The sequence below is a fragment of the Aulonocara sp. 'chitande type north' Nkhata Bay genome, linkage group LG6, assembly GCF_057382095.1.
Source record: "Aulonocara sp. 'chitande type north' Nkhata Bay isolate Kocher_YH1m ecotype deep benthic linkage group LG6, A_spYH_male_GT1.1, whole genome shotgun sequence".
Taxonomy (NCBI): domain Eukaryota; kingdom Metazoa; phylum Chordata; class Actinopteri; order Cichliformes; family Cichlidae; genus Aulonocara; species Aulonocara sp. 'chitande type north' Nkhata Bay.
The window spans coordinates 38,947,216-38,968,467 of NC_141349.1; the positions used below are offsets into that span (position 1 = coordinate 38,947,216).

Below are 21,252 nucleotides of genomic sequence, written 5' to 3' on the forward strand. Positions count from 1 at the left end.
TCACCCCACTCCCCATCTTCTATTCATCTCTCCATCTCTTCAACTACACCTGTCTCTATCTTTATTTCTTTCCTCATCTATCCATTTCATGTTTTGAGCCCCTTTAAGAAAACAACTCAGGCCCAGAAAGAAAATCTATTTTGCTGTGCAGCAACAGGGTATAGAAAAGGTAAGAAGGGAAATTTAATTTTCCAACTCAAGGACAAAGAAATAATCACACTTCTCTCACTTTTTCTTCCAAGAGGAGTAAGAGTCTCAAAAATATTTCATGATGTGTTTAAGCAGTGAATAATTTTGAGCTATGTGCTAACTTTAGCAGGTGAACAAGCTCACAGTGATGCATATATGCACTCATACGGAGTGATATTAAGGATACTTGTTTACATTTTTTTCTAGCCAACTCTAATCTACTGAAGAAAACTGACAAAATAGTGCAGTTTTGCATTTTGTGTCATGTTATAAACCAAATGATACAATAGGCAGAAATTCTCGCCTGATGATTACACTGTAAAAAATAATTTAGTTGCCATCAAAGTAATAACTATTACGTGTATGTATAAAAGGTTCCATATTGTACCACTTTAAGACATATTATTGTTAATCTCACGTGTGCACAGACTGTAGATTCCAAGCTTCAACCCGAAAAACCACAGAGATAATTTTTTTTTTTATGTCATGCCTGTATGCTCCTGGTTTTAAGCTCCATTTCTAATGGTGTGTTGTTATTTGGAACTTTAAATAAAACTGGTACAGTTGCTACCCACTGTTTTTGATGAAGAGATCTGTGAATGACAGAGAGAAGCAGCCAACTTTGCATGTAGAGATATCATCATGGATGATAACTTTACTTGTTAATACAGCTAAATTCTCAGTATTGTTGTTTTTAACATATCTGATGTAGAATTTGTCAGATTGCTTTCATTAGTAGTACTTGTAGTTTAATGCCCTGTTAATGTCAATATTTCAGAGTCATTCGGTTGAGTGATTGTCGGGCCCCTTGTCCTTTTAGGTGCTGTTGGAATGCTACTCTGCAAGTAACCCCAGTGGAAAGCGTTACATGAATAGTATGTGGGACCTATGGAATCTTCGATACACAGCTATCCAGACTGACAGCAAAAGTAGTAGCTCAGTGTTCCAACATCTGGAAGAAGGAACTGCTCTCACGGCTAGAGATTGAAGAGGTACAACACAAATTCTATGGCAGGGAGCCAAGATGACAGGTCAGGGGGGAGATATTATTATCACCCCCACCGGAGATAGCGTACCAAGCCCCAAGTATGATGGAAGAAGGAGTGCGAGAGAAACTGGCCTGAAAGACAGGATTATGGTGAAGCTTGAAACCTGGACCCTCCGTAGCCACTTACCAAGATTACATGAAGTGCCCTCTGAAGGTCTGCTATATGATGTGAATGCAGCACTAGGGACACTTCGTACTGCAACCATCATGGAAACTAATCGGGCTGATCTACACCATGGCAGCAGTGATCAGCCACAAAGTGAACAGCCACGAGCAGAACCCTTGATGGAGAAGGACATTGGACAAGATCAGAAGCGAAGTTAGCCAACTATCTGAGTTGCAGAAAGGTGCATTGAAGAAAGTGCCTAAGAAGTATAGCTAGCTGTTCATACCTGGGGCGTTTAGAAAATACCAAGCAAAGACTCACAGCCTTTGACAGCCGCTTGAAGAGCTGTACCAGAAAAATAGAAGGCAGGCGGATAACCCAGCTGTTCTCCACATAACCATACAGAAAAGCCCCACCAAGGCTAAAGACTGACCGACACTGGAAGAGCCTATGACAGAAGGTTGCGACCCATAACAGCAATGCTCAGTGGCTAGTGGATCCAAGAGCAGACCACAGCAACCTCTCTAAACAGGGTCCAGTAACCATCAGAGTGGCAGATATCCAAGAAAGGGTTGGACAGCACCAGGCCCTGACATGATTCACACCTACTGGCTGAAGAAGCTGACTGCACTCCATGAATGTCTGGCAGCAAAAATGAACCAGCTGCTAATTGACGAGACACGGCAAGAATGGCTAACTGAAAGCTGGACAATAACCTGCCTCAGTACCACATGGAATCTCCTGTCAGGCATCATAGCGGCGGAGATGAACAGGCACATGGCTCAATGCATAAGATGAGGAACAGAAACTAATTGGTAGGAATACCAAAGGGACAAAACAGCAGTTTCTGGTAGGCAGAGCAGTTGCCTGAGACTGTAGAATCAGACTGAACAACCTGTGCACGCCCTGGACTGATTACAAGAAGGCTTTTGACTTGATGACCACACATGGAGAAGTGGACTACTGGAACAAGACGACATTAGTGGGCAAGAGATGAAAATAGGGCGCCGTTGGAATGCTACTATGCAAGTAACCCCAGCGGAAGGGGTTTCATGAATAGGACGAGGGATCTATTGAATCTTCGATACCCAGCATCCTCATTGATGGCAAAACAACTAGTAGCTCAGCCCTTCGGAAGAAGGGACTGCTCTCACAGCTAGATATTGACGAGGTACAACACTCAGTGGGGAGGTCAGGGGGGAGATATCATCACCCGCACCCGAGATTAAGTACCAAGCCCCAAGTGTGATAGAAGAAGGATTGTTGAGTGCAAGAGGAATTGACTTGAAAGATAGGATCATAGCGAAGCTTGAAACCTCGACCCTCTGTAGCCGGTTACCAAGACTACATGAAGTATCCTTAGAAGGGTACTACTTGATGTGAATGCAGCACTACTGACAATACCTACCGCGACCATTACAGAGACTAAACAGCTGATTTACACTACGACAGCAGCCACAAGTGTCAGTACCCTCCATGGAGAAGGAGATCAGAGGGCTCAGAGAAGAGTTCAAGAAGATATCGAGAGTGAAGGCAACAGTGGTCCCAGTGGTAATCTGAGCACTTTGACCATAAAGGCCTGATTTGTGTAGTCTCTTCTGAACAGTTGATGTATAGATTTGTCTGCTCCTGGAACTCTCTGTGGCATTTATCTGGGCTCTAATCTGAGGTGCTGTTAACTTGCCATTTCTGAGGCTGGTGACTTGGATGAATTTATCCTAAGCAGCAGAGGTGACTCTTGATCTTCCTTTCATCTTCCTCATGTGAACAAATTTCGTCGTAGCGCTTGACGGTTTTTGCAGCTGCACTTGTGGACACATTCAAAGTTTTAGCAGTTTTCCAGACTGACTGGCCTTCAGTTCTTAAAGTAATGATGGACTATAGTTTCTCCTTACTTAGCTGATTGGTTCTTGCCATAATATGAATTCTAACAGTTGTCAAATATGTCTCTCAGCCGAGTTGATCATTTTTTTCTTTGCTACATAATTCCCTAAATCTTGTTTCATATATCCACTGTTTTCAATATGTATCTACAACGTGGAAAATAGTGAAAATAAATAAAAAACATTAAATGAGAAGGCATGTCCAAACTTTTGACTGGTAGTGTGTATATACAGTATACCCAGTTATTCAGTGTGATAGAGTTCTTCACACATCTTACTTTGAGGCCTGTTACCTGTTAACTCATGCTCTGTAGGTAGTTGCTGCATCTGATCTGCCCTCCTTCATCATAGATTCTGTCCTAGTGTGCTTACCTGCCATGCTTTTGGAAAAACCTGCCTGACCCATTCTCACTCATAAAGAGAGACCTTACCTGCACCAGAGACTCTGGAGAAAAAGAGAATCATTACTAGAGAATACATCTTTACAAATCAGAAATCTATCTTACCTGCAGTTTCACCTGTGAAAGTAACCACAACCAACATGTGCCTGCAACCTGCGTGGATACTGAACACTTACCTGTCATACCACCGTGTCGTAACTGGCCTTTAATCTACAAAAAGAAAGACTGAAAGTTGAATATCAACTTCTGTATCATTCTGAAAAGCTGCATATTCTGTTGTGAACCTCTACCTGTTGCGAATTTAAAAGAGTTAATTAAAGTCCTTGAACTTTTTCCAGTGGACCCAGCTTATGAGTCTTTTGCATCAGCTATCACACTGACAACAGTTTATGTCTACATCAGGAAAGATTTGTGAATTTGATTTTATTCAAATGCAGTATCTTTGGTGTTTATAAATCAGTCGTTTCCAGATTTTATTCATGTTGCATTTTCCACAGATGTCTGAACTGTGTGCATGCAGTGAAAGCCATTAATTGCATTAGCCCCACTAGGCAACAACACAGGTGTCCAGTTACTTGGGAGGTATCTTTAGTTTAGCCCTTTCACGCATAGTGGTCACTACAGTGGACAGCTATTCAAAGCCTGATTTCTTGTATTTGTGTCAGTGTTGATGGTATACTTGCACATAAAACACTACAATGGACACTGATGTGGCACTCCATACCAAATTCATGAGTCAAAATGTATAATGTCCACCAAAGTGGACATGTAAAAAACTGTTTGAAAAGTACATGTTTAAAAACATGAAGTTCAAAAGTCTTTTCTTCATGTCTAAAGATGAATAAAAAAAAAAAATCCAGATTGAGGTTGTCGTAATTCATGCATGAAGGATTAAAGTATTCCATAGTGTTTTTAGTTCTTCAAGTGACTGGAGAACATGAACGTGTTAGTTTGGATATTCCTAGGGTGTATTAAGAGTATTTTCATCACCCTGTATGGTGTCATACAGCCCTTTTAGATATTATATTGTGAATTTATATCTCTGCTAAACTGACCAGACTGCATTGACAACAACAAAAAAGCACACATTCACACATGCACATTAATTTACCTCAGAATAGCAGAGGTTGTTGTATGACTGAAGTTTAACACATTAGTTAATTATGTTAAAATACTCATCACAAAAAGAAACTAAGCTAATGAGGCAGCAACAGGTTGCATGTTTTTCTTTTCTTTTTTCCAACCAAGAGGTTAGTGTCAGTTCATCCACAAAGGAGCTGAAAGTCCAAAATAACTTTAAATACACATAGAAACTGACAATGATTCTTCTTGGAAAAATATGTCATGCTGCCGACTGTCGTCAGCAGCACATTTAACATCCATGTTAACAGCTTTTCTGTGACATTTGCCTAATACTGACCCAGGAAAAAGTGAACAGCAATGAGGAGGGACTATTGTTCAATTTCTTACTCAACTCCTACTGGTTACCGATCTTTTATGTAGACAGTTCTTACTGGCCTATAAAGTGTTGCCTGAATTCTTTAAGCCAAGCAGTTAGAAGAATTGCAGCTTTACACCTTGATAAAATTCTCTTAACAGTATTTAGGAAATGAGAATTGTAATGTTTTTTGTGGTGATATTCCCAACAGATTCTCTGAAACAAGTCATTAGCGGACATTCTCTGTGAACTATAAATGATTTACAAAATGTGCTAAACTATTTTGTATGTGCCAAGAATAATAAATGGGCAAAAGCAGCTAGTGAGAATAGTAGAATTCCTCTGGTAACCATGAGCCAAATTTTTCTTCTAAAATCAACTGGCGTTTGGTTCTAGGAAAGAGTCAGACATTATAGTCAAAGGAGCTTGCAAATAAACGCGTCTGGACTTCTTTAAGTTACTTGAAGACACGCTCAGACAAAAACTGGTTCACCCGAAAGACAAAACGCCAAAACACAGACTTAACAATGTGGTGTATGCTGTACAGTGCAGCGAGGAATGCTCAGACCTCTACATTGGAGAGACCAAACAGCCACTTCACAAGCGCATGGCACAACACAGAAGAGCCACCTCCACAGGACAAGACTCAGCCGTCCATCTGCATCTTAAGGATAAAGGACACTCTTTCGAGGATGCCAATGTTCACATTTTGGACAGAGAGGACAGATGGTTTGAAAGAGGAGTGAAAGAAGCCATCTATGTCCACTGTGAGCGACCATCTTTGAACAGAGGCGGGGGTTTATGACACCAACTCTCTGCCATCTATAATCCAGTTTTGAGATCCCTTCCCAGACGCCTTAACGCCCACTCACATCCTGGGCCATCTGACCTCAGGAATTCGCATGATAAGGTGGGGCCAGGTTTCACAATGAACACACCCGAAACTCTGGCTGATTGTGACCCACACCCAGCTTCACACCTTGGCTCAGGCGATTAGAGGATCATCAGGGGGTCCTTTTGTCCCTCTGTGGGGGGGATACTCCCACTAGGTTTATATCTGGGACTCTCCACCATTCGACCTTAGAACTGAAGAAGCTTCTTGGATGAGAGGTGAAACGTCTTCAAGTAACTTAAAGAAGTCCAGACGCTTTTCTTTGCAAGCTCCTTTGACTACGATGACCTGGATGACTGAGAACCTTCACAGACAGTCAGACATTATACTTTTCCAAGTGAATGTCAGTACAAAATCCACCAGCTGTACCAATGGAATATGGCAACCTTTGACCTGCTGAAGATATTCCAGGGAAACTGGAAGGTAGATAGTAACTGGAATGAATCCTCTGTGAACAATGAATTTATGTCTAAAACTTGATGGAAACAATACTTAATTTTCTGATGTCATGAAAACCTCAAAAATCATATCATTGTTAGCACAAGGGAATAGTGATGAAAGACAGAACACTTCTTCTCCTGAGAACCATGAATGCCTATAATGTAGAAGATAATTCTCCATGAACAAAAGCAGTGGAAAGAATTAAGCTTTTTAAATGAACTTCGGCAACTGCATCCGAATGTTAGCCATGCTTTAATACACTGGCACAATTAAATTTATTTTATTAAGAGAATTTTATGTATTATTTTGTTTTCTATTAAGGAGCTAGATGAGACATTTGTGGTGCTCTATGTACCTCTCTTAGATTATTTTTATCTAAGTTCATAGACTAACATTGACAAAATTTAAAATTCTAAATAAGGTTGTCACTTGTCAAAGGACAACACCAATTAAAAATGGCCCCATATAGTTATGCAGTGAAAGCCTTTCTTCTTGCAGAAGAAACTGCATTTGGGACAGATGGCTCTCTAAATCCACTGATTCCTAGCCAAACCATGAAAAGGTTAGTGCACAGACAGCAGGCAATCAAGCTACAGTCTTCCCCAAGTTTTATGGTCATCGTATAATGCTTTGACTCCTATCGTGATGTGCGCTCAATCCATGTACATGCACAACATTTACCACACCTAACAAGCCTTCGAGTAGGCTTCTCACGCCTAGGGCTCACAGGGTTAATGTGAGTGAGTCAAAACTGTACACGCATCTGGAGACTGGTATGTATACCAGTCTCCAGATATATTCAGGGGAGGAAGCATGCAATTATCAACTTAAGATTGAGTGAGCTCATATAACTCAGCTTGTAACTTTCAGATGTATGTTCAGTGCTTTAACAACACTCTTATAGAAGCCCAAAAAGAGAAATAGAGCAGAGAAAATGAAAAACAGTAGTAGGCAAAAAGACTGACATTTAGATTTCATTAATTTGACTGACATTCTCATTCCGAGTAACTTAATTGGAGCTCAACAGTTGAATTCATAAAAAAAGGCTGGTAATACGCCAGAATTATAATAAAAAGTTATGAAATAAATACAACACATTTGAAGAGAGGAATGAGAGAAGAGATGGAAATACAAGGAGAAATCAGGAAGTCTGGGAAGGAATCAAAATGATGAACTAAGTGGCCTCTCGTCACTGACAAGCAGAGCAAGATGGTGTGTGTAGACCTGGACAGTGCCCTGGTTGTATGCATGTGTGAATCCCTTTGCAACCTTGTTTGACAACAACAGGATTTTGTATGCAATACAAGCAGCCTTGTGGAGGAACTGTAAGAGTGGGATAACGTAGGAGGGTCTGAGCATGTTAAAAACGAGGCATGCTGCTGTGTTCTGGATTAGATGCAGAGGTTGGATGGAGTGTGGTCACAGAGGGAATCAGAGTAGCCCAGACAAGAGGTGACTAAATTTGAGCGAGGAACTTGACAGAATCTCTGGTGAGGAAAGGTCTCATGTTGTGCTGCATTTTGAGTTTGGAGTTGTACTACATTTTTGGGATTCTGGGTGCCTGTCACCATTGTATTGTCACTGCCATCATGGATGAATGGGCTTGGTTTAAGGCAAGATTTCCCAAGGAGTGAGAATGCATGAATATTTTCAAGGCTGAATCTGAGGTTGTGATGTCAGGGGCAAAACACAAGTATGGAAAAGAGCAGTAGAAATCAATTTCCGTGGAGTTACACTGAATTTGAGGTGACACATCAAAATGGAAATAATGAATATACTTAAAAAGCAGAGATATTAAATATTCCCTTCTGTGAGTCCTTTTTTTTTTTTTTTTGCATTAGCCTGTAAATAAACCGTGTGTTTGTGTACAAATTACAGCTTTTCTTTCAACCCACAGCTCAAATAAAATGCTTGAGAAGAAATTAATAAATAACAAATTGCCTTCAGGATATCATCACATTCAACATTTCCTGTCTTGAACACACAGAAATAGCAGCTGGCCCCAGGGATAAACTTGACATATTTTGTTTTTCTAAAATTAATGATTTCCCACATAGACAGCTAATAACGGTTTGCCAGACGGTTACTGGGAGGAAGCTGCCAGAGTACACAGTTCTTCAGTTTACATTTTGTTTCTTTATTTTTACTCGGCTTTGAACTCCACCCACTCCCCTGCTGCTGAAGAATCCCGAGAGATGAAGAAGGAGATTGCAAGATGGTCATGACTGTCTCCTTGCTGTTTATGCAGTGTCATGAGTAGTGTTTATCAAATGAATGTGCGTGTATGTGTGTACAGTTTTGCTATGGAGGTTGAGAAAAAAAGTCTTTAAATATGAATCCACCTGGTTTGTAATGTAATGTAAAACTGCTATCTATAAAAAAAAAACTACATATTCTATTGCTCAACAGCACTACTTTCGATACATTATTATATAGTTAGAGCTGCACTTTACTACATTATATTGCTTGAAATTGTCAAAAAATAAAATATAAAAAAACATATAAAATATAAAAAACTTGTCCAGCATCCCCTAAAAAATAATAATAATTGCTACACTATGTTATCAATATTGAAGTTTTCACAGGACTCAAGTGTTCACACGCAGTCCTCTGAAAAACAAATGATATCTTTATTGTTCCCTCAGTGCTTCCTTATGTGAACAATAACCAGTTTATGCAGTGCTAATCAAACGTACTTGTTACAGTGTTACAATTTCTATAACAGCAGATGTTTTGACAGTTTGCTCATCAGATGGGTGGAAACCATAATTTTCCCAGGAGTGGACAACCCAGCCAATTTACTCCAAGGTCAGACAATGTAATTCACAGAGAAACTGCAAAAATCCAAAGAGCTACATGTCAGGCTTCAGTTAGCCTATTAACTGTTTACTTTCATGACCATTTAATTGTTAAAAAACTGGAAAAGTTGCCAGGATAAAGCAAGCAATTCTGCAAGAAACTGTCTGAAAAAGAAAAGGGTAAAGTCCACACCAACCCCAACTAAAATGCTTTGGCAAGACATTAAGAGAGCTGTGCACAAACAAATGCCTGCAAACCTAAATGAGAACTAAAGCAGCAGAATGGGCCAGAATTCCTCAACAGTGAAGTGTGACACATGATGAAGTCATACAGAAAATAATTACTTTAAAATTACTGCTGCTAGAATTGGTTCTCCAAAATACTGAATCATGGGGTATTAGGTTTTTACACAGGACTACATAGAATGTTTTTTTTTTTCACACGACTGTATGTTTATTTCAGAATTTAGCTTACCTCCATGCCCTACAGGCACTCTGTGGGACTACTAAGACTGGATTTAATTGTATTTTTATATATCGCCAAATAGACATAGGCAAAGATATAGACTTTATTTAATCCCACACTGAGGAAATTCACTCATTACAGCAGCACAAGGGACAAAAAGAAAAGGTGAACTGGAAATATATTAGAGAAATAAAAATAGGAAAAAAAAGTCTACAAAAAAAGACAGAATACTATGCCATGTATAGTTGATTACTATATGCAGTAAGAAACACCAATATTTTTCTTTTTTATATATACATAAAGTGCAGTAGGAGTGAAAATAATATACCATTGCTGTAGCAATCTACTACTGAAAGAGCTGCTCAGGGTCTTCATAGTCTCATGAAGGAGGCAAGTAGTGTTGTCCATAATTGACATTAGCTTGGCTAACATATACACATAAATTAGTGTAGCTCCGTTTGTTTTGCAGACCGTTTCACAATAATAATAAAAAAAAACCTTCACTGACTGCAAAATATTTTAATATAAGTATTTCATTTTTTTTAGTTTGCCCAAATTATGTTTGAGCCAGAGGTGGGACCAAGTCATTGTTTTGCAAGTCTCAAGTAAGTCTCAAGTCTTTATCCTCAAGTCTCAAGTCAAGTCTCAAGTAATGTCAGGCAAGTCAGAGTCGAGTCTCAAGTCACTGGTGTAAAAGTCCGAGTCAAGTCACAAGTCTGAAACTTTGAATTTCAAGTCCTTTCGAGTCTTTAAAAAAAAAACGAAAAAAAAGCATGTTGCAGTTATATGCTAAATGTAAATATTAGACCATGTAATTTTTAAATCTGTGTTTTTCTCAACACATGAAAAAATAGTGAACTTAGAAAATATACACAAATTGTGAAATTGCACCTCTTTAAAATGCAGCTCAATTAAACCTAGCTCCAAGAATAATTTTTACCGACAGTTCTGAGATACGCTGCATGTTATTCTTGGATGCGGTTGTAGGACTGGCTTTAAAATCGCATGACAAAAATATGATACATAAAAAAAAGATATTTTTTTAAAAATATCATTTAAAAAAAAAACTGCATCACCAACGTAGCCTGGAAAACATTTGCTAGTTAGATGAAGTCAGCCATCACATCGTAGCATATTTATATGCATATTTATAAGCATACGGTTCTTGGAGTGAGTGCATACACTCATGAAGTTTAGTAACTTCAGGTCACTGCAACAAGCCCAGGTACAGTTTACCGACGGATGGGTACAGGACCTTGAAATGCACTGTGTAGAAAGTAAAGACCATCGTACGTACCATAAGTTTACCAGTCTCACAAATCGTCGTCATAAATACACATTCCTTAACCGTTTATTAATAGGACCTTTGAGCTCAATGGTAATTAATTAGCAGTGGAAATAATTTCTGGTAGCATCACAGAAATGTAGCAGTGACAATAATATTGTATGCTGTAATCGTACTGGGCAATTAGTGATACAAAACAACTGTTTTATCCTGTGAATAAAAGTATATGTTTTTGTCAATGTACCATTATAACAGAAGCGAAACGCAATATTGTGTCAGGACAATTCACTATTTATGCACAATAAACACAATAAATAAAGGAGCATAGCGCGACAATTTCTGTTCAGCGCCAGACTTGCTTGTAACCTATATCACCAATTATGTTAAGAAAAATGACGTATTAACTACAACAGCAGACTGACCTTTGTGGGAATGCTTGGAGCAGACTAACCTGTGAGCTGGAGGGTTCTGGGACGTTATATTTGATCTTTGAATGGCTGCAATCCAGGCCATCCGTCGCCTCTTTGTTACTTCGGAAACATGGCTCGAACAATTTCTCCTCAACGACGTAATCCGATAACAACCGATCTCTTTACCCGTCGGCTTCCCGTGGCTGTCATGCGACCGGCTATTGCAGTTAATAATACAACAGCTTCTTGCCATTTTTGTGTTTCTTTTTATCGCTGTATAACTGATTTTAATTGAAAGCCTGTGTGCGCTAGTACCGCTTGCCACGAGTTCCCAGAATCCTTTGCGGTTCTACCCGTGAATGACGTCACATTTTCAATCTCTATATAATATGCATGTTAAATTTTATATTTGGGGTAAAATATCAAGTCTTTTCAAGTAAACCGGTTCAAGTCCAATTCAAGTCCCAAGTCATTGGTGTAAAAGTCCAAGTCAAGTCACAAGTCTTAGAACATTTTTTCAAGTCAAGTCTAAAGTCATAAAATTAATGACTCGAGTCTGACTCGAGTCCAAGTCATGTGACTCGAGTCCACACCTCTGGTTTGAGCCTCTGAAAATAGGTGAATATATAAAAAATGGCTGTAATTCCTAAACACCTACTTCAAAAACGTACAAAAACCCATTTATTTAAAATAAAATTCTGCTCTGTGATCACATCTTTACTGTTGGTTTAAAGTTTCATAGATTCTGCGTGGCCTGAAAAGATGTTTTGATATCCAAGGTCTCGTTTCCGTAGGAATGTACTACATTTATTTCATGTTCTTCTTAATTTTCAATTTCAGGCAAGTTAAACTTTAAATAAATCTTTGTGATATGTTACAGGTCAAACTGACACGCTCTCTGATATTGACTGGGTATTTAATGATAAACAGTTCTACATTTATTTTGTTCAAATACTTAGCAGACAGAGCACAACGTAAGTAATCTTTATCTCTACATATTAGTTTAATGTTAAATGTAGTGCATTTACTTTGAGTTTTTTTCAAGCACTTCTACACTAGTTTAATCAATTTGTGGTTCAGTGTTTTTGTTTTTTAAACATGTTCAAGTTTGACATTTGATTACACAAGGTCAAAGCTTGTGTAATTGAACTACACACATATATCTATTTTTTCTCATTTCCTGTTTGTATTTTAAGAAGGAACAATCTGTGTCCCAGTGGCTTAGTCACTTAGAAAGTCTAAAGAAAAATAATTCTCTTAATTATACTTTAAAGGAAGAAAGTACATATTGTACAAATTGTCAATATTGTTTACACTTGAAACAAATGTTTACCTTACACATTTTATTGAGAACAGCTATCATTAACTTGGCTTTGTGTTATTTCAGTTAATTAAAGGAAACGTACAGATTTTCTCTATAGACAAATATCTGCATATAAATATGTAGAATGTGCAGGAAAGAAATTAGAATATTTGATTTGGGATTTCTGTTTTCTGTTTGTACTGAAGTCAAGTAGTCTGGGTTATAATCATAACCAGGGTTTGGTTCCCTGCAGATAAACAAGTCATTTGAAGGTCAAAAAACAAATTGTGTAACACAGATTGAAAGCACTGACTGTTTTCTAAAGATAATTTGTTTTTTTATGAACTGAAAAATCTAATGTACATCAATTTCTAAACTATTTCTTGCAGAAATGTTTTGAATTGGATATTCATTACACACATCAGAAGTGCTAGAAAAAAATGTTGATGAATGATTTAATTGTGTATTTATTTGTAAATCATAAGCCTACTCAAATATAGTGCTTCATTTATACATGCTACAACTGTAAACATTTCTGAATTGGTATGTAGACTATCAATCCTTTAAAACTTAGTTTACACATTTAACTTACTTAGCAAGATTGAGGGCTATTATCTCCAACCACCTTGTGGCTGCAGTTCCGTACAGCCACCTCAGCAATGGAGGTGTGGAATGTGGTTCATTCAGACTCAATCAATCTAGCCTCCCTCTTGACGTTTTGTCTGAGGCGGGAGTTGAATTTTAAATTCAAATTCAGTTTATTTATATACCAAGAAATTACAACATTAGTCGCCTCGAGGCGCTTTATATTGTAAGGTAGACCGACCCTACAATAATACATACAGAGAGAAACCCAACAAGCATATGACCCCCTATGAACAAGCTCTTTGACTGGTAACAGTGGGAAGGAAAACCTCCCTTTTAACAGGAAGAAACCTTCAACAGGACCCGGCTCGGGGAGGGCGGGAACAACTGCCACGACCACTTGGGGTAAGGGGAGGAAGACGGGACAAAAGACATGCTGTGGAAGAGAGCCAGACATTAATAACAAGTATGATTCAATGCAGAGAGGTCTATTAACACATAGTGAGTGAGAAAAGTGACTGAAGAAGAAATACTCAATGCATCATTGAAGATCTCATTGACCGGGGCCTTGCCCAGACAATCCCTCACAATATGTTTCGACAAACCAGGCTTGTCCAGCATCCTCTACCACCATATGACGTGTCTGTAGATGTGATAATATGATATGATTACAAAAGTGATCATCACATGTGGCCAAGGTTGACCTGTTACCCTTTTGTTTGAACAAGTTGTTTGTTATAGGCAAACTGTGATTATCACAGAAGTTCAGCAATGAAATAGAGTTCAGATTCAGGTCATGTAGGCAGTTCCTCCCAGTCACAACGTCCCAGGTCCCATGAGAATGTTGTTCCCCATTAAGATAGTGAATTTAAGAAGGTGTATTCGAAAAGCCCTGTAATCTCAACTCTTGTTCACCACATAAGTGCACACAACCGTTAGAACCCATTAAATTAAACATTAATCATTATACATAAATGAAATTAAACAAGTAATAGCACATCACCAAGATATTAAACTATCATGATATTAGACTTTTTTTTTCTCCACACTTCTGTCAGTGTTTGATTTCACATGCGGACTCCAGATGTTATCAAAAATATTGCAGCAAACGTAACATCTGTTACATTATGGTTGAATTTCACTAAGAAAAATGGATAATGATTTTAGTACAAGAAGTCTGTGAAGGTTCTCAGTCATCCAGGTCATCATAGTCTAAGGAGCTTGGAAAGAAAAGTGTCTGGACTTTTTAAGTTGCGTGAAGACGTTTCACCTCTCATCCAAGAAGCTTATTCAGTTCTAAGGGTCAAATGGTGGAGAGTCCAAGATTTAAACCCAGTGGGAGTATCACCCCAAAGAGGGACAAAGGACCCCCTGATGGTCCTCTACCTAATCGCATGAGCCAAGAAAGGGCTGGGAGAGTACCCAGCCACTGGTACAGATATGTAAACAACACCTCAAGAAGAAAGTATAACTGTTTGCATTTCCTGGACTGCGCTGTGCACATTGAAGAGAATGGCAACCTCAACATTGAAGTTTACTGGAAGCCCACTCACACGGACCAGTACCTCCTCTTTGACTCCCAGTGTTGGGACTAACGCGTTATTAAGTAACGCGTTACAGTAACTACGTTATTATTGTGGTAACGAGCACGGTAACTAGTTATTATGTCAAAATCAGGAACGCGTTACTCGTTACTGGGATTTAGATAGGCTCGTTACTCGTTACTTCGTGTGGTGGCTATCGCGGAGCTTCCACAGATTCAGTAACATTAGCAAGTGGTGGAGGCCAGCAGGTAGATGAAGGAAAAGGGACGCAGAAGGAAAAGAGACCCGAGGCGGCCGCCGGTCCAAGTGTGAACTGAACTTCAGGTAAGAAGTTATGACCTGCAGTCTCTCTGGGTCAGATATAAACCAAGTTTAGGTGGAGTTTATTTTCGTTATTCTGACTTTTTCCGTACTGCGTGCTAGCTAGCATGACGGAGTTTCTATACAGCTGGGTGGGTGCTATGTTACTGATGTTGAACTTTATTTTGTTCATAAGTTATTAGAGTTGCCAACCGTCCTGTCTGGTATTCAGAGAAAATATTACGCGTTTCTTATTGAGGTGAAAGGGAACAGTTTGTCCCGTAATTCAGCTACAATGAAAAAGGCACAATGCTGGAGTTATTCTGTGTCTTTACGCTGCACTGCTGCCTCTTCTTCTTTCATTCTCCCCCCTCCCTCTCCCGTTTCTACTTCAATCATGAAAACTGATCAGTGATCAGCTGATCGGCTCTCTTGTTTGTCTATCGCTCACTCAAACCAGCGGATGTCGCGCTAAACAACAGCAGCACGTTTAAGCTTGATCAGCTATTGTTAGAATTTATTTAATATTAATTTCTAGTATCAGCTGATGTTTGCTGGAGCCACAGCTGCAAAAAAGCTGCTGGTCATGATATGGTTTGGTTATCTGGTGAGAGGGAAACATGAAGATGAAACCAGGAGATGTCCTTACTGAATCATCAGAGCTGTGATGGAGAAACAGGTTTACCTTTTAGGTGACATGAATGAGTTGAAGGGAAGTTATGAACGGTTTCTGAGAGACAAATAACACCAGGATCCTTTTTTAGGTAGCTGACAGCTGGTAACTGTGCAGGGGCGGGTCTAGCAAAGTGTTGCCAGGGGGGCATGTAGGGCATTAACAGGGAATGGGGGGCACAAACAAATACTTTTCTTTCTTATTCTCATTTAAAATGTCTAGCTTTTAAAAAAATAATTATCTGAATCTTACAACAAACGATTGATAGATTGACGCATATATACCATCAAAACAGTGTACATCACTCTCACAACAGTGTTTATTTTCATTCAAAGGCTTTATGATTTTTCCTATAATGGTGGGCGTCTCTAGTCAAAATGCCCGGGACGATTTTTTTGTCCCAGTCCAGCCCTGTATGCAGCTCATCTGCAGTCTGGTGTTACCTACATCTTCCTATTCAGAAGGCAGAATTTCCGAGTTCTGAGTACAATCGAAAGCACCACGACTGCAGTTTTTGTGTTGGATGTAAAAGGCGCACATGACGCTGTGACGTAGGCTAGAATCATGGCAGCAGTCAATGACGGTCCAGGCGTGGGATTTCTCTCGTGGAAATATGCACATTATCTTTTCCTTTCTATTGGTAGGTGGCACAGTGCACTTGTGGCAAGTAAGCAAGCTAGAAGACTGGCAAAGTTATGGAAGCAACACATTAACAAGAGAATTCTGAGTAAAACCAAAGTTACTTTCCCTAGTAACTAGTTACTTTGAAAGTAACGAGTAACTTGAAGTAACTGAGTTACTTTTGAGAGAAGTAACTAGTAATGTAACTAAATTACTATTTTAAAGTAACTTACCCAACACTGTTGACTCCCATCACCCCCTGGAACACAAACTTGGGGTAATGAGGACCCTACACCACCAGGCAGAACATGTTCCCTCTAAGCCTGAAGGGAAAAAGAAGGAACACACACATGTAAAGGAAGTACTTAAAACATGCGGTTATCCCAATTGGGCGTTCATAAAGTCAGAAAAGATGTACAGAAAAGAAAATCAGACACCAACTAGGAAGGATAAGAAAAACAGACGCAACAACATTGTCATCCCCTATGTAGCCGGTGTATCAGAGAAACTCAGGAGGGTTTTCTCCAAGCACAACATCCCAGTGTACTTCAGGCCCAGTAACACACTCAGACAGAAACCGGTTCACCCGAAAGACAAAACTCCTAAACACAAACTTAACAATGTGGTGTATGCTGTACAGTGCAGCGAGGAATGCCCAGACCTCTACATCGGAGAGACCAAACAGCCACTTCTCAAGCGCATGGCACAACATAGAAGAGCCACCTCCACGGGACAAGACTCAGCAGTTCATCTGCATCTAAAGGACAAAGGTCACTCTTTCGAGGATGCCAACGTTCACATTTTGGACAGAGAGGACAGATGGTTTGAAAGAGTAGTGAAAGAAGCCATTTACGTCCACTGTGAGCGACCATCTTTGAACAGAGGCGGTGGTTTACGACACCAACTCTCTGCCATCTATAATCCAGTTTTGAGATCCCTTCCCAGATGCCCACTCACACCCTGGGCCATCTGACCTCAGGAAATCACATGAATGGGTGGGGCCAGGTTTCACAATGAGCTCACCCGAAACCCTGGCTGATTGTGACCCACACCCGTTTTCACACCTTGGTTCATATGATTAGGTAGAGGATCATCAGGGGGTCCTTTGTCCCACTTTGGGGGGAAACTCCCACTGGGTTTAAATCTTGGACTCTCCACCATTTGACCCTAGAACTGAAGGAGCTTCTCGGATGAGAGGTGAAACGTCTTCAAGCAACTCAAAGAAGTCCAGACGCATTTCTTTCCAAGCTCCTTAGACTTTAGTACAAGAAGTAATAGTTCCAAATAGTCCTTTTGAATTCTCCGTATGGAGCTGCTTAAACTTTAGCAAGTTTTGCTTCTTATGTAGGATTTTATTTGTGTTCTTCTGTTTCTAAAATCCCTGTTCCTTATTGTCACACAAACACTTTCTTTTGCCTAAAGCGCTGCATTTATCTGCCTGTCAATCAAAAATGACACAAAAAATAACCCCTAATTAAAATATTTGTCTACCTTTTCTCTCAGGCAGGTTCAAGCGTATGCATCAAGTTCAGTGCTGAGAATACAAAAATAATAAAATAAAATAAAAATTAGCTAAATCTACCTATTTATCCCTACGTAGAAATATGCACAGGTGAAAGAAAGCGCTGCAGGCAATGTGAGAAGGTAAACATATGAGTGTATTCATGGAAAATCAAAGTTGTGGGTAGAGAACAGAAATAGGGGGAAATAAAACTTTAGATTAATGCTAGAAACATGGCAAGTTTTACTCATTTTTTGCTGACTTTGGCCTATCATGATAGTACATCCAACATATAAAAATACCTTGGTGCTGCATGTTAAAACATTGTGTGATAAAGTTTATTTTGTACCACTTTGATCTTCACATATATTTAAGAATCTGCTATACAGTGCTTGACATTGTTTTGTTTAAATTCCTAAATTGAACTAAAACACTGAGTTTCTTTTATTTATCTCTTTTATTTCTTTTGCCATACTTTTGTCCCCATTGGTATAAACACAATATACCACCACATCTCAGGCAGTACTGTACTTGCCCTGATGCTGAATTAGTTACTTTAAGAAGCTTAGTGCATTGCCTTTCAAAAGCATAATGATCTCCTTTATCCCAAAATACCAGACAGCCAAATTAACCAACCACATAAATCATAACTGCTCAAGCTGTCCTTAATGTTGTGAACTGTGCTATCCAACAAGCGAGGATCTCCACATGCATTGAGAGGGTATTGTCATGACTGCCTTCCTCAAGTGTGAAATTACTATCAAATTGTGGATGAGTTGTAAAATGGCCTGCCTATGTGTGGTGCTTGGCAGTAGTTCCAGTGACTTAACACATTATATTTCCCACAAAACAAAAACATGAAGGGATAAAACACTGCAATACAAAATCTGAGCTATAAAGAAGAGAGGGTGATAAGATGCAATCAGAATGTAAAATATGGAAAGAATATAAAGTATGTTTGTTGAAAATAAGGACAAACATTTAAAATGTACCATTAGTTTTAAATTTTCAGCATTTCCCCTTTTGTGTGGCAGCAATAGTCTGTGCTACCTTTTATACTTTTATGTATATTTGTGAGGACCATTCCTCATGGTTGTTCTTATTAAAGAAAAGCCCATTGCTAGAGAATGTCACTATAGTACTATATGTCAATATAGTACTATAGTGTACATCTGACATTTTGGTATCACACTGGACAAAGTGCATTCCTCTTTAAATGACAATCACTTCTTTGAACAAATCAAGCTCCATCAACAAAGCTTGGTGGGAAGGAATATAATGGTCCTGTAAAGAACTGTGACTTCCATAACATCTATCAGCACTGAGATAAAGTTATTGATCTGCTACAAACCAGACCCTGTCGCAAATTATTTATCAGTGCTCATTTGTTATAAGTCACTTGTAGACTTGTGACTGAATAAAATCAAATATAAAGCTTTTTACTGTCTATGAACAAAGCTGATTAGCCACATAAACAAAAAAAAAGTAAATTTAGAGTATCTTCTGATAACCTGTGCATCTAAGAAATATAGTTTGATCACCACTAAAACAAGCACCCAGATTTCTGGCCTCAATATCCAAAAGACAACGCTTCCATGATCCAACCTGTAGATAAAAAAATAGCGGCTGCTCAGTACCATAGTGTGCAGCGGTCACCAACTTTTTGCAGTGTCAATTACAATGACCTCTGAAACTTAATTTGGCCTTCAGATTAGCTCAAGCAGTTGCCAGGAGAATGGTACTTGTCTGATTGCATTTTGTCAAATGTAAAGTTTGGTGGAGGGGGACAGAGGTGTGGACTCGAGTCACATGACTTGGACTCGAGTCAGACTCGAGTCATTAATTTTATGACTTTAGACTTGACTTGAAAAAATGTTCTAAGACTTGTGACTTGACTTGGACTTTTACACCAATGACTTGGGACTTGAATTGGACTTGAACCGGTTTACTTGAAAAGACTTGATATTTTACCCCAAATATAAAATTTAACATGCATATTATATAGAGATTGAAAATGTGACGTCATTCACGGGTAGAACCGCAAAGGATTCTGGGAACTCGTGGCAAGCGGTACTAGCGCACGGAGGCTTTCAATTAAAATCAGTTACACAGCGATAAAAAGAAACACAAAAATGGCAAGAAGCTGTTGTATTATTAACTGCAATAGCCGGTCGCATGACAGCCACGGGAAGCCGACGGGTAAAGAGATCGGTTGTTATCGGATTACGTCGTTGAAGAGAAATTGTTCTAGCCATGTTTCCGAAGTAACAAAGACGCGACGGATGGCCTGGATTGCAGCCATTCAAAGATCAAATATAACGTCCCAGAACCCTCCAGCTCACAGGTTAGTCTGCTCCAAGCATTTACACGAAGGTCAGTGTTTTTTAGTAGTTAATACGTCATTTTCATTACATAATTGGTGATATAGGTTACAAGCAAGTCTGGCGCTGAACAGAAATTGTCGCGCTATGCTCCTTTGTTTATTGTGCATAAATAGTAAATTGTCCTGACACAATATTGCGTTTCGCTTCTGTTATTATGGTACATTGACAAAAACATATACTTTTATTCACAGGATAAAACAGTTGTTTTGTATCACTAATTGCCCAGTACGATTACAGCATACAGTATTATTGTCACTGCTACATTTCTGTGATGGGTACCAGAAATTATTTCCACTACTAATTAATTACCGTTGAGCTCAAAGGTCCTATTAATAAACGGTTAAGGAATGTGTATTTATGACGACAATTTGTGAGACTGGTAAACTTATGATACGTACGATGGTCTTTACTTTCTACACGGTGCATTTCAAGGTCCTGTACCCATCCGTCGGTAAACTGTACCTGGGCTTGTTGCAGTGACCTGAAGTTACTAAACTTCATGAGTGTATGCACTCACTCCAAGAACCGTATGATTATAAATATGCTAAGATGAGATAGCTGACTTCATCTAACTAGCAAATGTTGTACAGGCTACGTTGGAGATACAGTTTTTTTTTTATGTGTATGATATTTTTGTCATGCGATTTTAAAGCCGGTCCTACAACCGCATCCAAGATTAATAACATGCAGCTTATCTCAGAACTGTCGGTGAAAATTATTCTTGGAGCTAGGTTTAATTGAGCTGCATTTTAAAGAGGTGCAATTTCACAATTTGTGTATATTTTCTAAGTTCACTATTTTGTCATGTGTTGAGAAAAACACAGATTTAAAAACTACATGGTCTAATATTTACATTTAGCATATAACTGCAACATTATTTTTTCGTTTTTTTTTTTTAAAGACTCGAAAGGACTTGAAATTCAAAGTTTCAGACTTGTGACTTGACTCGGACTTTTACACCAGTGACTTGAGACTCGACTCTGA

The 21,252-nt window shown here is 39.0% G+C and overlaps 1 long non-coding RNA gene and 1 pseudogene across 1 annotated transcript; one reads left to right on the plus strand and one right to left on the minus strand.

Annotated features, from left to right (window-relative positions):
• On the minus strand, positions 1-11,954 carry LOC147328463 (uncharacterized). Its single transcript, XR_015129945.1, has 3 exons — positions 11,399-11,954; positions 3,804-3,837; positions 1-3,671 (listed from the first exon to the last, which is right to left on the minus strand). It is a non-coding gene; the product is annotated as an uncharacterized LOC147328463 (long non-coding RNA).
• A 2,685-nt stretch (positions 11,955-14,639) lies between these two features.
• LOC147328464 (uncharacterized) lies at positions 14,640-17,548 on the plus strand (annotated as a pseudogene).
• The last annotated feature ends 3,704 nt before the right edge of the window (positions 17,549-21,252 follow it).